The following is a 15458-nucleotide window of genomic DNA, read 5'->3' on the forward strand; positions in this document are numbered from 1 at the left end:
TGTTAATTGTAGCTCTGTGCTTCTTGAAAAAACTAGTTTAAATCATTTCTTGATGCTACAAGCAGAATTAATCTTTGAATATAATTCTACGACAATCAAAATTTAGACCAGTTTCTGACTGGCCTGAGAGCTGAAATTTCAACTGGATCTCTGAATCTGGACAATGGAAGTAAACAAATTTTTTTAAACGATGCAAACAAAATTTATTTTCCTTTTATTGCCAATCAAAAGTTCGACTATTTTTTGGCAAACTAACTACTGGCCAACTGACATAAAAAGAAAATAACAAAAAGAAAAATTTTAAAAACTACGTTTTTCAAGGCGATAAAAAAAAAATCAATTTTTGTCACAACTAAAGCTATTACCTTCATTTTGGATTGCCACGAAATATTTTTCGCCTACCGCATCTTTCAAAAATGAAACGCAACTAATTTTTCAGCTTTAGGTATAACAAAAATAATATTTTCTAATTTTCAGCTCACCTGTAAAACCTATTTTTTAAAATTCTTAATGAGAAACTACTTACAAGAAATTCAGATAAGTTAAAAAGCTAAACTCATCGAGATTTTTGTAAATGATGCGTAAAAGTTCAGTGCAAGCATCAAAAGCATGAATTAAAACAGACATTAAAATTATGTAATTTAGAGTATTAAGATTATATCTACTAAATACAGCATTCATATTATTTTAATTCACGCTAAAAAAGCGAAAAAAATCTTTTCATAATAAAAGAAATTAAGTTTGAAAGATACTAATTTCAAGAAATTAAATATCTACATTAAAAACGAAAATCTGGATAATAAGTGGGTTTCCTTATGAAATCTGCTTTAATGAAATAATTCTGAAATTAGTGTCAAAGAAAGAGCTTGATTAAAAGAACTTAAAACTGAAAAATATTCTCAATTATTTTCATTTTTCAAAGTAATTCGAGAATAAAATAAAGACCGCATTTTAAATCATTTAAGTTAGGAAGAAATTTAGACTTCAACTAAAAAGATAAAAGTTTCAAATAGAAATTAATAATTAACTTTATTTTTAATAATTCAAAGAAAATATTCATTAAAATTGCAAGAAAAAAAATAATAACTCGTCAAAATAACGATTTTTCCGATAATTTAGTCAAATTTAATTACATGGAAATATCGTAAAAGAAAAAAGTCATTATCATAAAAAGAGAAAATAAATTATTTCTTCAAATTAAGCAAGTCAGGTAGTTCTTAAAATGTGGATAAAAATTTCCAACTTCGAGTTTCTTTTTTTAAGAACCAGATAATTTTAAGCGAAGTCCTGTAATATAAGCATTTTTTTAAGACTTAATCATTTATAAAATATTAAAAAATAGTGACAAAAAATATTTTGAACTGCACAAGATAACTAAAAATATTTCGTCAACAGTGGTTTTTTTTATTCTGAAAAAAGACAAAGTAACAACTCATTAAATAAATTTTTTGTACACTTGACAGTATAAAAAACTACAAAGGTATTAAAAACTAAACAGTGTCTATATAAAAAGGAACAGGTTTTAGTGTATCAAAAATACCGTTAATATTAAGGCCATTAAGAATATTTTTTAAAAAAGCATTTTATTTGTTTTAAACATTTATTTTACACGAATACCATCACTAAATATTTTTGTACCTAGCATAATAGGAAGGAGCTTAACAAAACAATATGCTGGACATTCTTTAAAAAAAATGCTCTAGTTTAATTGGTTTTGATCATAATACAATAATAAAAACATTATAGTAAAATCAATAAAAAGGAATTATAATAACAAAAAATGAACATTGTACAGAACGGAATTCCGTCTAAAACGGAACATTTTGAAAACTCCACCGTATACCACCGTATATAACATTAGTTTGTAATAATCATAATCTAAAGCGAAATAGGAGAGTTAAAGATGCAAGACGATATGAACATTTGTCTAAAGCGGAAACGTACTGATTTGTGTAATGATTCATTACTTATTATTTTTAACGAATGTTTGTTAACTTGGAGCACTTTTAATAGAATTTACGCTTTTAAATCGAATTTTTAGGTGAAGTTTCTTAATTCAATATAATAGTTTCGTAATTCAATATGTGTATAATGAAGAAAAAGAGGCAGAATTGCAGAGAAAAAGGAGACACTGACGACACCGAAAGTTAAGAAGATGCCTCCAAGATATTAAGTAGCTTGAAATTATGATGTTCGTCATACATTCACTCCATGTATCTCTTTTATTTTATCAATTACTCAACGTTTACTTTGTTAACTTCCATTTTAATCCATTAAGTTCATCTTTCTACGTAAGCTATAAGCTAAATCTTTCATCCTGATATATTCCTGTTTTATGCTCTGAATGCTTCCAGAATTTTACAGATGCCAACTAACGGAAATACCGATTAAAAAAGTATTCCAGTACTTTCTTTCTGGATTTTTTCTTAAGTTTCTCTAAATATAGAAGGACTGTTTGCCTTTAGAGAAAGATGTAATTATGAAAATAGATTTCAATTTAGATGTACCAGTTAACTTCGAAGGAAACTATAACAGATATGTATGCTACTTAATTATCCTCCTTTTTTAAAGGTTGCTTATGAAATTATAAAAGGCTGAAACAACCAATCAACAAGATTTTTATGCTTGAATAATAAAAAAATAAAGAAAATTGAAATAAAAACTATCAATGTCACGCGAAATTCGTATCGACCAGCCATCACTGGGATTCGAGCCCAGATCACCTCGTTGATACGCGAGTGCTCTATCTCCTCAGCCACCACGACTCGTAAGAGCTCTATAATATATTTCGAGAAAAGTGACTATTTTCTTTCAATTGTTAATGCTAAGAACGCTAAAATAGAATTTCAAAAAACTAATAAAACAATTCTTTTATGCAATGAGTAGTATATATAAAATATCTCAATTTTGAATTGTTTGCCACTTGTACGTAAATTTTTTTATTGCATGATATTATATACAGTCGTTAAATCTTATCATCTAAGAAAACGCGATTAGCTCTCAACAGTGCAGGAAATTGCAATTTAATCGATGAGCAGGCATTACAAGGAAACGTTTAGTAATGAAGGCAATGAGGAGTGTTTGGTTGATGCATCTTTTAACTCGGAAAGGATCATTGTCTCCTTCAAATGAAGGAAACGACAGTTGAATAACGATGTGTTTATCAACCATGCATTCTTAATCCACGCAACACATCTGATGCATTTAGAAGGATTGCTATGTTACAACTAGTTGAAGACTGATTTTTGCATCCGATTGCATAACTTAATGTCATTTAAAGATTAATTACGCTAACACACAAAGCAGCAATAACAACAATTACTTAAACAATACTCAAATAGGAATTGAATGGTATGCTATATAAGTGTCAAATGGGTCACCCAAAAAAAAGAAAATCTTTCTTTCATCAGTTATAATCTTTAATTGTTAGTTCAAATGTTAATTAGATTATCTGAGATATGTCATATTTTATTAAGACATATCAGAAATTTAGTTTTTACAGTGTATTTTATAATGATATTCATAATAATTATGTAAATTTTACACAATTATGATGAATAACATTACAACAACACTGCTTTATGCAAAAAATTTGATTAATACTTTGAGACTCTATATTTATTCAAAATAGTTAATCACTTCATCAAATTTTTCAGACATTCTTTAAAGAAAATTATCAAATTATTAGGGAATGTTTTTATTAAAATATAGCAACTTTGGAACAAATTATAATCAGTGAAGAGCAGGGTCTCCAAACAACAGTCGGTGGTATCAAGTCTCGCAATGCCATGTATCTTGTTCGCTCCAGTTAATATTCCGAAATTTACTAAGTAAGGAAATCTTACGAAAAATAGCGATGAAAAATACAGTCGCTAGTTGGCAAATAAATCAAATGTTCTTACCGATGAGAGACAAGAGAATTAAAATACTTTGGGAAGAACAATAAAAAATGTCTTCATGTAAAAAAAAAGTAGTTTTTTCTTCTTCTTTTCTGTAATTTTGTGTTGGTAAAGCAAGACGTCATTTAGGAAGGCATCAAAGCCAGCAAATTTGTGCGTTTTCGCCCTTAGATATACACCGAAGAGCCATTACATTATGACCACCCTGCTAATAACATGTAGGACCACCTTTAGCCCTCAAAACTGCTAGCACCCGCATTGGCATTGTTTCCACAAGGTGCTGATAGGTAGTCTGAGTTATCTACTATCAAGCGCTCACCAACTGGTCCTGCAATTCCCTCACATTGCGAGGGGGTAGCGTGGCAGCACGAATTTGGTTTTCCAAGTAGGACCATAAATGATCTATTGGATTAAGGTCAGGTGAATTTGGGAGCCAAGACATGACTTGAAAGTCACGGGAATGTCCCTCGTACCAATCCATGACGATTCGACCCTCATGACATGGTGCATTATCCTGTTGGTAAACACCATCCCCTGCAGGAAAAACTGTTGCCATGAATGGGTGAACCTGGTCTGCAACTATGTTCAAGTAGCTTACAGACGTCAGGGATTGTTCTATGAGGATTATGGGTCCTAATGTTTCCCACGAAAACATTGTTCCTGGACGAGAAACCATGAAAACCTGGGAGAGCCCATTGTTATAGATGGAGGGTGGTCATAATGTAATGGCTCTTCGGTGTAGATTGGGCAAAATAGAATAAAACAGGGTAGGTAACAGTTAAGTGCCAAGTGGGTGAGAAATTATTTGAACACAGTTCATATAATTGAATAAACACTTGTATTGATGATTTTATCCTAAAAACGGGTCCCGATTTAAAAAAGTGAGATTCTTGTTTACCGAGCGAACAGAAACCACTTTTAATGGTTTAAAAAAGTTTTTTCAGCAAATGATCAAACAAAATTTTTTAACAAAATTTAAAAAAAAATATTTTAATAGAAATATAATTAACATTCACTCATAAAACGCGTTCCATTCTAACGATAACAGACAAACAAATGAAAACGCTTGTTAGCAGCTCGTAAAAGTGACAGATACTCTGAAAGTACCGTAATACCTTGGAAGTGCCAACATTTTAAGACCTTTCAAGTTATTACACTTTTGCAAAACCGCAATCAAGATAGAGTGTCAAGTAAAGAAAAAAGTTATTTAATCGAAAAGGAAGATAAACTAAATAAATAAAAGAAAGAACGACAACTGTTACCAGAAAAGATCATTTTTTTCTTCAGGTGAGCCATCCGTGAAAGAGAGAACCCATTACTACTACCCTCACTTCTCACAATGCTAATGACCGAAGATACAGCGGTTTCACAGCCCCTCCATAAAACGATTTTTTTTTCTTTACGTGAGAAGTCATGAGATAAGAAGGAAAATAAGAAAAAAAGAACGATTCGCAGTTTTTCATAAAAATCGTTTTCTGTAACGTTTCATTTGGAATGGCATATCTGCAAAAGCACCTGTCGATAGTAATAAACAGAAAAAAAGAAACCCCCACAACTATCGTTTTATTCTGCCCAACAAATAACTACCTCATTAAAACCCATAAATGGAGAATAAAAAAAAATTCAAGATTTTATAGCTCGTTCTTAAATTTAGTCGCAATCGGCTCAATAGTTACTTATTATTATATTATACTGATTATTGATTACTATTATATCTAATTCATATTCCTAGGGCATTCATCATCCTAAGACTAAGATTTTCATTTTTCTTAAAGCTACTATAACCGATTAAAGAAGAAATAGATTAAAATCCTTAAGCAAAAGTCGGATTCAGAACTAATAATCATTACTAAACTCATAAACAAGCAGTTTTACTTTAGAAATAATTAAAATTTATTTCTGTACCTATCTATTACAATCTTTTTATAAACTCGTTTACAAATTCATTCGTAATCAATTTATTAATTATGGAATATCTTTTATCTAAGACAATGATTAACGTTTTTATTATAACTGATATAAGAAAAGAAATGGATAATATGCAGAAACTAAGCCATGATGAACTATTATTTTTAAAAACCATTATAATATGTATTAAAGCTATGTTATAATTGTAATTCAGATCTTATTTATTTTTCATCAAATTTTAATGTCAAAAGGGAATGAACATATTCATTAAAGGAATGATAACTCAAATTGTTAGCAAAATTAACAAAAACATGCATTGATTTTTTATTTAGCAATTTAAATTAAACTCCAAATGCTAACAAATAATAAAATTTCAAAAAGGAAAATTCAATACAAAAATTCAAATAGGAAAAATCTTAATTCTTCAAATGCGCCAAAAATATCTCATTGTTTAAAATTTTTCAAAGCTAAAAACACAATTCCTAGGAAACTCGCAATTTTTAGCAAATTCCCAAAAATCAATAAAGTTGTCTCAAATATAGAAAACAGAATTTACAGCTATTGTCTAAAAATACAGAACTGTAACAACACATTTGACACAGAATCGAATAAGAGTTTTCATTTACTAGCACTAAATGAGCGACAATAACGATGACTTCAAACTAAAGCAAAAGTATATAATTCGGCCATCTCTTTCGATCGACTTGGCCATTAGGGACCCATAAAATCAAACGACGCAAATGTCATATCTGTCTGTAAATAGGGCATTAAGACTAAAAGGAGTAATACATTACAAGAATTTGATCATTGACGGTAGCAAGTTCTGCACATAGTTTCTACTGATAAGTACCCATAAGTATTTTCCGAAAATTTATTCTATGCTGGATATTATTGGAAGATTAAAGCTGAATTAAGGTACAATAGTTGTTATCAGGTTAGAATATTCACTGACTGTTCCATATTTCCGAACTAAAAACAAATTTGTCATAGTTTTCTTTATATTACGGATAAATCATCTTGATATATCATAAAAAGATAGTTTTCGTCTGCTTTTTATAATGTATCCAGTTTAGCCCATTCTTATTGGACAGTAGAATCACATGATTCTATCATTAATAAGCAAAGAAGATCCAGACATCTATGACTAAAACCAGCATAAGATTAATAAAATTATACTGGTACTTGCCTTTAAACTACTTATTTTTAGGCAAAAAAGCCGGCCTTTTTTGAAAGAAAAAAAACCTGGCCGGTTTTTTAAAAATAAAAATAAAAAAAAACTTATTTTATTTAAAAATGTCATATTTTATTGTTTTTTTCATATTTTATATTTTACTAGGAGGCTCCGCCCCCTGCTCGCTAACGCTCGCCAACCCCCGAGAATTGCAACGCAATCCTATGTGGTTTACGCCGTGAACCATGGCTCGCTGCGCTCGCTCGCCAATGAACACAATGTTCTAGCACAAAGACATAATATATTATCATCAAAGACATAGTATTTTATCATCAAAGACATAGTATTGTACTTATGTAGAAGAATTCTACCAATGTTCTTATTGGCTTTTAAAAAAGTATATTAGCTATTTAGATTGTACATGGTGAAAAAATCAAAACATTAGCTAAATAAGAAACATATTAGCAAAATAAATTATCAAATATTGCTTCACTAATATTCTGCATTTTAAAGCGTGAAAATTCAATGCATAAATAAACGCGAAATATAAAAAAATTCAATGCATTCAATACAAACACTTAAACGTTTTTTAGACGTTTAGGTAGCTCCCAGTAGAAAAATATCAATTCAACAGCGGCCTTTTAAAGCATTCTCACTTCAATTAATTAATTAATTCCTAATTGAGTTTAAATTAAATATTGTCATGTTTTTAGTGCATGAATCTGAATTGAACAACCTGATAATGCTCACTCTGGTTATTGTTATCTGGTTGCTCACTACGTGCTCTTGCGCGCCGAATCCTATCAATTAAAAATGAAAACTGTTGCCAACACGAGAAAAGAAATATCATCGGTTTTATTGATACATACATACATACGTACGTCTTAGCGTTTTATATAATATAGATTTTACAAAATTAACATAGAGGTATTTAAATAAAGTATATGACTGACTAGTCAGTAAAATAATATTAGTAAAATATGTTGCAAAAATTTAAAAAAACAAGTTTGAGGAAAATGAAAAGCCAATGGTAAGCGAGCAAAATTATCAAATTTAAATTTCATCCTAGTAGAATCTGAAACTAAATATGCTGTTCAAATAACTCAAAGTTCTATTTAAACTGTAGAATTACTGAGTTGAAAACAAAGTTATTGAGTTAGGGTGCATAAACTACAAACCATAATACTAATTTATCCCACTTCCGCAGTCGAATTTAATAGCATTCAGCATAGAGTGGAAGATGTGTTGATTTACCCTATTTTCGTAGTTAAATTAAATAACATCCACTTTATCGTTAGTAAACCAAAATATATTAAAATAAACTAAAATATTTTTATCGTTATTCAAAGAAATACGATAAATTTTGGAATATGGATAAAGTTAATTTTTTTGTTTAAATTAACAGGTACTGAAACTTTCAGTAATGAGTTCGAATTTTGAATAAACCCTAGTGATTAACGTAAATTCAAATATTTTATTTTTTGAGTACCGTGGAAAATAAAATCAATGAAAAAAAACAACACTCTAAGTAAGGTAAAAGAAATCCTTCCAAAAAAAATCAAAACGAGAACCAAAATCAATGTCATAAAAGGGCCTAAAACCTAAAAGATTGAAGCATTTCGACTTGAAGCAGATGAAGCAACAAATACTTTCAGACGAAATATAACTTTTTCCGGAAGTTTATTCAATACAATCATGGAAAGCCGTAGGGGGAAAAAAACGAAAGTCAAAATTCAAGCTAAAATGACTGTATTCCCTCAATGCACTCAAAATAGAATCCAAAAATAAATTTTCTCAATTGCTCGTGAGACAAGGAGTATAGTTTCGCCTCAAAAAAAAAAAGAACTAAACCGTGATTTTTTTTAGAGAAAAGGTTGGTCTGTTAATCTTTGTAAGCTTTGGGATTAGAGCTAAGATGGTTTTGAGAGCTAGCTACCTTGCTTGATTGCCTAGCAGAAGAAGCATCATTTGCGAGTTGTATTGCTTTTCTCGCCAATCCAGGGATATTTTTAGAGTCAAAAGAAGGAATGTTTTTTTTTTACTTCTCTTCGTGGACGACGTAAACTGTCGACTGCAAAGAAATATTTACACAGACGAGGCAATTATATAAAATAAAAATAAAAAAAGACAAAACGCTATGCAAGCAGACGTTAAAGATCACACGAGGGCGTTGCTGGAAGGATCGTTTTATTTCTATCAAGTGCATCATTAGGTAATAAAATTTCTAGATAGAAAAAAAAACAAACATCAAATAGATAAATTCATAGGTGGCGCAGTTTTCACATGACGTTAAAAAAAATGAAGTGCTTGAGAAACCTGGCGATAAAACACATTTTCAAATTTTTCAGGAGAGCATTCTTCGAGTGATTTTCAAGTAGGTAATAAGATATTTTTGTGCATTGAGCTTTTATCTAGTAAAGGGATGGGCAAACTACGGCCCGCGAGCCAACTGTGGCCCTAGAAACTGGAAGGATTTATCTGGCCCGAGGAGAGAATTTTAACTTGCCGATCCGTGGCGAATATAAACAATATACATCCATTTTCTTGCCGACTTTGTTTAAAGCTATTTGTGTTCTTTCTATTTTAACAAAGTACTGATGACTTATTTAATTTTTCTAATTTCGTTCTACAAAACATAAATTGGTGGAAGGCAGCTTCAATTGGTAAAATGTTGAAAGCGGAAGTTCTTTATAGAATAGCCATAGATTGGAGCCATCTGAAGCGGTTGTTTCGAAATATGCCAAAGTTTGAGTTTTACAAGTCATTACCAAAAACTAGTTTCCCAAATTTAATATTTTATGCCCATATATATGTGAGCAAGTGTTTTCAACTATGAACCTTAGAAAAAATCATTTCAGAAATAGACTAACAGACAAACGTTTAGCTTCGTTCCTTAAAATAAGTACATCTCACTTGGAACCTCAATAGAAGGAACTTTTAAAAATGAAATCGCAATTTCATTCATTTATTAAACATTTAAATTAAAACTTGTAAATCGTTTTCTTATTTTTTTTATTTTAGAAGTTTTTACTTAGCCCAACAAACTTTTTTTTCCCGATTTTTTGCCCTCGTCCGAAAAGGTTGGCTCATCCCTAATCTAGTAAAAATACCAAAAACCTCTAGAGTTCCTGTCTGGAAAGAATACTAAGGAACAGTTAAATATCACATTAAGAAAAATAAGTTATTAAAATATTTCAAAGCCTTTTACGTCATTAAAATATTGTTCAAACGAAAGAGCATTTTTGAAACAAAATGTAAGGGTATATATATAGAATAAACACATATTTTGATTGTAATAATAAATTGCGAAATCTTTGTTTAATATCAACATTATCCTCAAGTGATTCCCAGTAAATATTGGATAGTTCTCTCCTCTAGATGTTTATAAAAATTTTATTTTTAGCTCTTAATCTGAATAAATTATATTTTTAGCTGCATATAATGAAAGAAATATAATGAATAGCTTAAAAATAGTCGGCTGTAGCTAGGAAATAACATGTTACAATTAGATAAAATATTGCATATTCAAAAGAACAAATACTTGAAATTTTCTTCAGGAAATAATTTCCACTTTTTTTCACTCAAGAAAAACGTTTATGAATTATCACTGATATGTGGTACATTAATTTTAATCCAATTTAAATGGAATGTAACAAGTAAGCCATAAAATTCAAACTAGAAACTCATCCTTTAATTTTTCTTTTAAATTTCATTTTACATAAACCTTAACGGTGCAGAATCATCAACGTCCCAACAGAACAATTTGTATTTGGAACAAGTGATGGCAATTGAGAAATCTTAAAGATTTTTCTTTTCTCTTGAGGGTGTGGAAATTATCAAACATAAATATTTTTATTATGGTGATCACGCTTTCAAAGTATCATCAAATGCAATTATTAGTAACGGCTTGTAGACTTGGCAATCCTCAAATCTCAAAACAAGCTTCAAATCTTTGGATACCAGTTTGTCTTGGGAAGTAAAGGCTGCTTGTGCGCAATGCTAATTACATAGATACAAACATGCCGTTGGCCAAGTATGCAAACAAATCAATTTTTTACAAAATGTAACCTCTTTGATTCATTCATATATAGTCATAATTTAACTAGTTATGTTTTATTTCTGCCAAATATTCCAAAAGATTTATAATTCTATTAAGTTTTGCTGTAGAACAAAAGATACAATTAAACTGGGAACCTGGTTAGATAAATGTGCTAAGATGTTTAACTTAACTAAGGTGATTTCAATGGTGTGGACATTGAGAAAAATCATGGAAAAAAATATTTTCAAACTATTGCGTCTGTTTTTTCAATTTATCAACACGCCTTCTAGACTTAGGGTGATGAAAAATACTTTTATCTAGACTGTGGAGAGAGAGAAAAAAAACATTCTAAAAGTGATGAAAGCTACCAGTCATTCTTAATAAACAGTTATACAATTCTATTGGAATGCATATTTTTTCTTATTTATTTCATATTATTTATTTTAAAAAAATCTTTTAAAACAATTAAAATAATCATTTTTAGTAAAAGAAATATCAAACAAAAGCAGGTAATAAGTAAAACTATTTCGTACAAGCCTAGAAAGCAATCATTAAAGCTTATTGTTATCTAACAAGTGCAATAAGCAAGCGAATTTAAAAGAACAGAAAACTCAATTGAAAGAAAATAAGATATTCTTTAAAATCTTAATTAAAAACAATATGCATTAAAATAATTAATTTCCCAGACATGAAATATTTAACTTGAATTGAAATAAAAAAATATTATGTCATGATATTGTAAGTTTGCATTTTCCGACGATTTTTTTACACGCTACAAACTTATTATAATCAAACTAACATTATTACTAATTATAAAGTATCAAGGCATATTGCTTAATCAAATATGGAACTTTTTAAAGCAAAAAAATAATAGTTAAGATAGAAAATTTTAAAAAAAAATTTATACTTAAAAGTAAAAATCTATTACTTTCATCAGAAGTTAGGGTATATAAAAAATTTGAGAAACAATACAATACGTGGTGGTACTAGGAGGAATTGAGAAACAATCCGTGGTATACCAATTCTACATCTTAAGATTATAGTTTCAAGTAAAAGTGTTTCTTTGTTTATTTAAGTATAATTCATTTCAATAAGCAAATGAACTTTAAATTATGAAAAACTCTAAAAAAAATCTCTTTAAAAAAGACATCTTTTTTTTTCAATTTTTAAACAATAACATTGCTTTAAAAAAAAACACGAGTTTTTATTCAGTTTCCTAGCATAAATCACATCAATACAAGTTCCTAATTTAGGCAGAGCAATTACAAAAATTTAAAAAAAACTAATTATCCAATTAAATAAAACTGAGCGAATTTTTAATCTAATAAGGTGCATAAGTTTGTCTTCTATAAAATAACGAAAAATGCAACTGGGCAATTCCACATCAGTAGTTATTTACTAATCATCGATGCAGAATTTTTATTACAACATATTTTTCATACTTTTTTCATTATTTTATATTAATTTTATATCATTTAGTTTTATATATTTCACAAAATAAGGGGAAAATATAATATATTTAGCATTTTAATAATGTATGGTTATGGAATGCAGCATGGTTTTTTTTTCTCTTAGTTTAAGATAAAATCTTTCAAACACTGTTCATTTTCAAACAATTGCACTTATTCAGATATAAGAGAAACAGTTATTCATCATTGAAATTTCTTTAATTTAAAAAATAAATTATTCAGAAATTTTTGATATGAGTACAAAATAAATTCAAACTACTTTTTTTAATTTTTATATTTAAGTACCAATATAATTCCTGTAACGCAACAGATTTTTTTATTAACAATTAATCTGTTTTTTTAATTAAAAATACCAAAATATATGTTTGCTTGTAATTAGAGCCCCAGAAAGGAAATATATTAAAGGGGCACCAGTGTCCCATCTGGGTCAAATGGTTAAACTTTTTATGCAAACAGTAAATCGAAGTTGAAACGATGGAAAATTCAATAAAACAATGATTGAAGCGTAGCGAGTAAGCCAACACTCCAGAATTATGATTTAAATAATGTAATTATGATCAATAGATCGAAGAAATGTTTTAAAAGCTTAAAATTACTTCTGATCTGTAAACATTGGAAACAAAACGAAAAAGTTTTTAATTTTGATAATTTGCATCATAATTTTCTATATTAGAGATAACTGCAATAATGTAAAATTTATAATACGATTTGTATTACGGTAACACAATTTAGCTATTTCAAATTTCTAGAGAAAAGGTTCATTAAGTTAGAAACTTACTTTTGAATTTATACTTACAACCAACTCAAAAAATAAATTTACCTACACATCTCTAAATGCTAAACGGGATTTCTACAAAGTTTTAAATACAACATTTTAATTTGCTAACATAAGTAGATGAACAACACAAAAGCCACCGGAATATATATACGTTTGTAGTAATTCGTCCGTATAAAATTAAATGAATTAAAGTAAGAACAGGCTTAACCTTAACTTAAGTTTATATGTAAATACATGAACAAAAGTAGATTAAAGAATTTAAAATTTCTCGTGCTGTAAAAAATCAGACTAAAATGACAGCTGAGTAATTAAGTGAGAACTATAATAGAACATACTTATAAAAATTAAATCAATTAAAAGAGATTAAAAAAATTTAATTTATAAGCATAAATTTATAATTATGTGAAGCATAATTAATGCTTAAAAAAATTAATAATAATAATTTAGAATGAACTAAAACATTACATATTTACAAACATTAGATCAGTTGAAAGAGTTAAAGTATCGAACTTAAATATTATATATGAGAATTTATAATTATCCACAGCTTAATAATTCAAATTGAAAAGACAATAAAATAATTTATCGCGAAACATAAGATGTATATGCATATGTAAGTAAACTTTACATCAATTAAAATAGTAAAGACTAAAGAATTTAAAATTATAATCATTACTTCATGTAAATGTTAAATATTCGTAGCGTAATTATATTAAATATACAACAAAACAATTAAGATAGAAATATTCGATCAATTTAACGCGTAAAAGAAAGTACTCAAAGAATGATAATAATTAAATTTTACGAAACTATCTCTTTTTAAAAAAAATATTTTTCTAAACAACTATTTTAATTTTTCCATCGAAATTAATCACATTAAATCGAACATAAGAAAATAATTTTTTATATTTAATTTCGAAGAAATGGAATCTAATTCATTTTTCTGTCCCGCTATTGTATTTTTTTTAAAAAAAGGTTAAAAAAAAGCTCTTTATAAAAACCGCGGTAATAAAAGAGAAATCAGTTATCACATTACCTGTAATTTGTATGAAGATAACAGTAATATCTCAGGTTGTGAAAGATCATCACAGCCCACATATGATTTTCACTGCGGTTCCACAACTCTTCCCATCGTTCATTGCGGATACCAGCAGACGATCCAAGCGAGCTTTGATCACGTGACGAAGATCGGAACCTTAAATTTTACTTTTCGCCAAGAGCTTCTTTGCTTTTTGTTCGATTTTAAACATTCAGTCAAGCGCTTTTGTTTCGTATGAAAGGCATGAAGTAAGTGCGAAAAAAAAGAATATTAGTAGCTCTTCAAGTAACTTTTCTTTTAATATTTTTCACTCATTCTGAAAGGTCAAAGAGGCGCATCGGAGAGAGACAGCCTATGGGTTGTCAGAAAGTTTAGCCCGATTCGCGCCAAATACTGCGCCAAGCATAGACACGCCCACGTCAGTGATTACTATGAAAAGATAGTGAAACCGAAAACAAAACCATAAAAAAAAAGTATTCGAAAGGAAACTTGAAAACACAATTGCTTATCGAAAATATTTTTGAGATAAGTAAATAACAGGCTTGGTTTTATTGAACAAACATGAAAGCGAATTTGTTGAAAAGAGACATTTTATATTAAATAAACAATCGTGCATTCAAAAATTTTTCTCACTGTATCATTCTGCGATTTGGGGGAGCAAACAATTGTAATTTAATTCTTTTCTTAGCGGAATAACTTACAATAAAAAAAACTTTTAACTTTAAAGTTTAAAAACGAATTCCTTTTTTTTAAATTTTTTATTTAACCTAGCTCTTTTACATAAAATAAATTTAATTTTGGGGCTGATATAATGTATACATAACCTAATATAATGTATGCATAACCTAATTTTTTAAAGTTATTATTCCAAAAAATATAAGGAAACATTGCTTCTTAAAAAGTATAATTAGAGGACAGAGGCTTATTGCTGTAACAAAATTTTAAAACAAAGAAAAGGAAAGGAAATAAAAAAGAAATAAAGATAACTAAATAAATAAAAAATTATTTTTCGACAACTATTTTCACACTTGCTTAATATCAAATTTCTAATAATTTTTAAACTTCTACATTTGATTGCACGCACTTCATGTAAACTTCATGAGAAATTTTTCTGCATTTAAAACGTTTCGGCAGCGTCAATATATATATATATAT

At 28.6% G+C, this 15458-nt stretch overlaps 1 protein-coding gene across 4 annotated transcripts in view; it reads right to left on the reverse strand.

The window, feature by feature from the left end:
- LOC107436326 (liprin protein kazrin) overlaps positions 1-15458 on the reverse strand; it is a 142984-nt gene that overhangs the window by 85529 nt on the left and 41997 nt on the right. Inside the window, exon 1 of one of the 4 annotated variants that reach the window (XM_043050027.2) lies at positions 14301-14686. The exons of 2 other annotated variants lie outside the window; for them this stretch is intronic. The gene's annotated coding sequence lies outside the window, so the exon portion shown is untranslated. Of the gene's footprint in view, positions 1-14300; positions 14687-15458 lie in introns of those variants that run through there. One more of the 4 variants, XM_071183434.1, reaches the window with a different exon arrangement.

The sequence above is a fragment of the Parasteatoda tepidariorum genome, chromosome 1 (assembly GCF_043381705.1).
Source record: "Parasteatoda tepidariorum isolate YZ-2023 chromosome 1, CAS_Ptep_4.0, whole genome shotgun sequence".
Taxonomy (NCBI): Eukaryota; Metazoa; Arthropoda; class Arachnida; order Araneae; family Theridiidae; genus Parasteatoda; species Parasteatoda tepidariorum.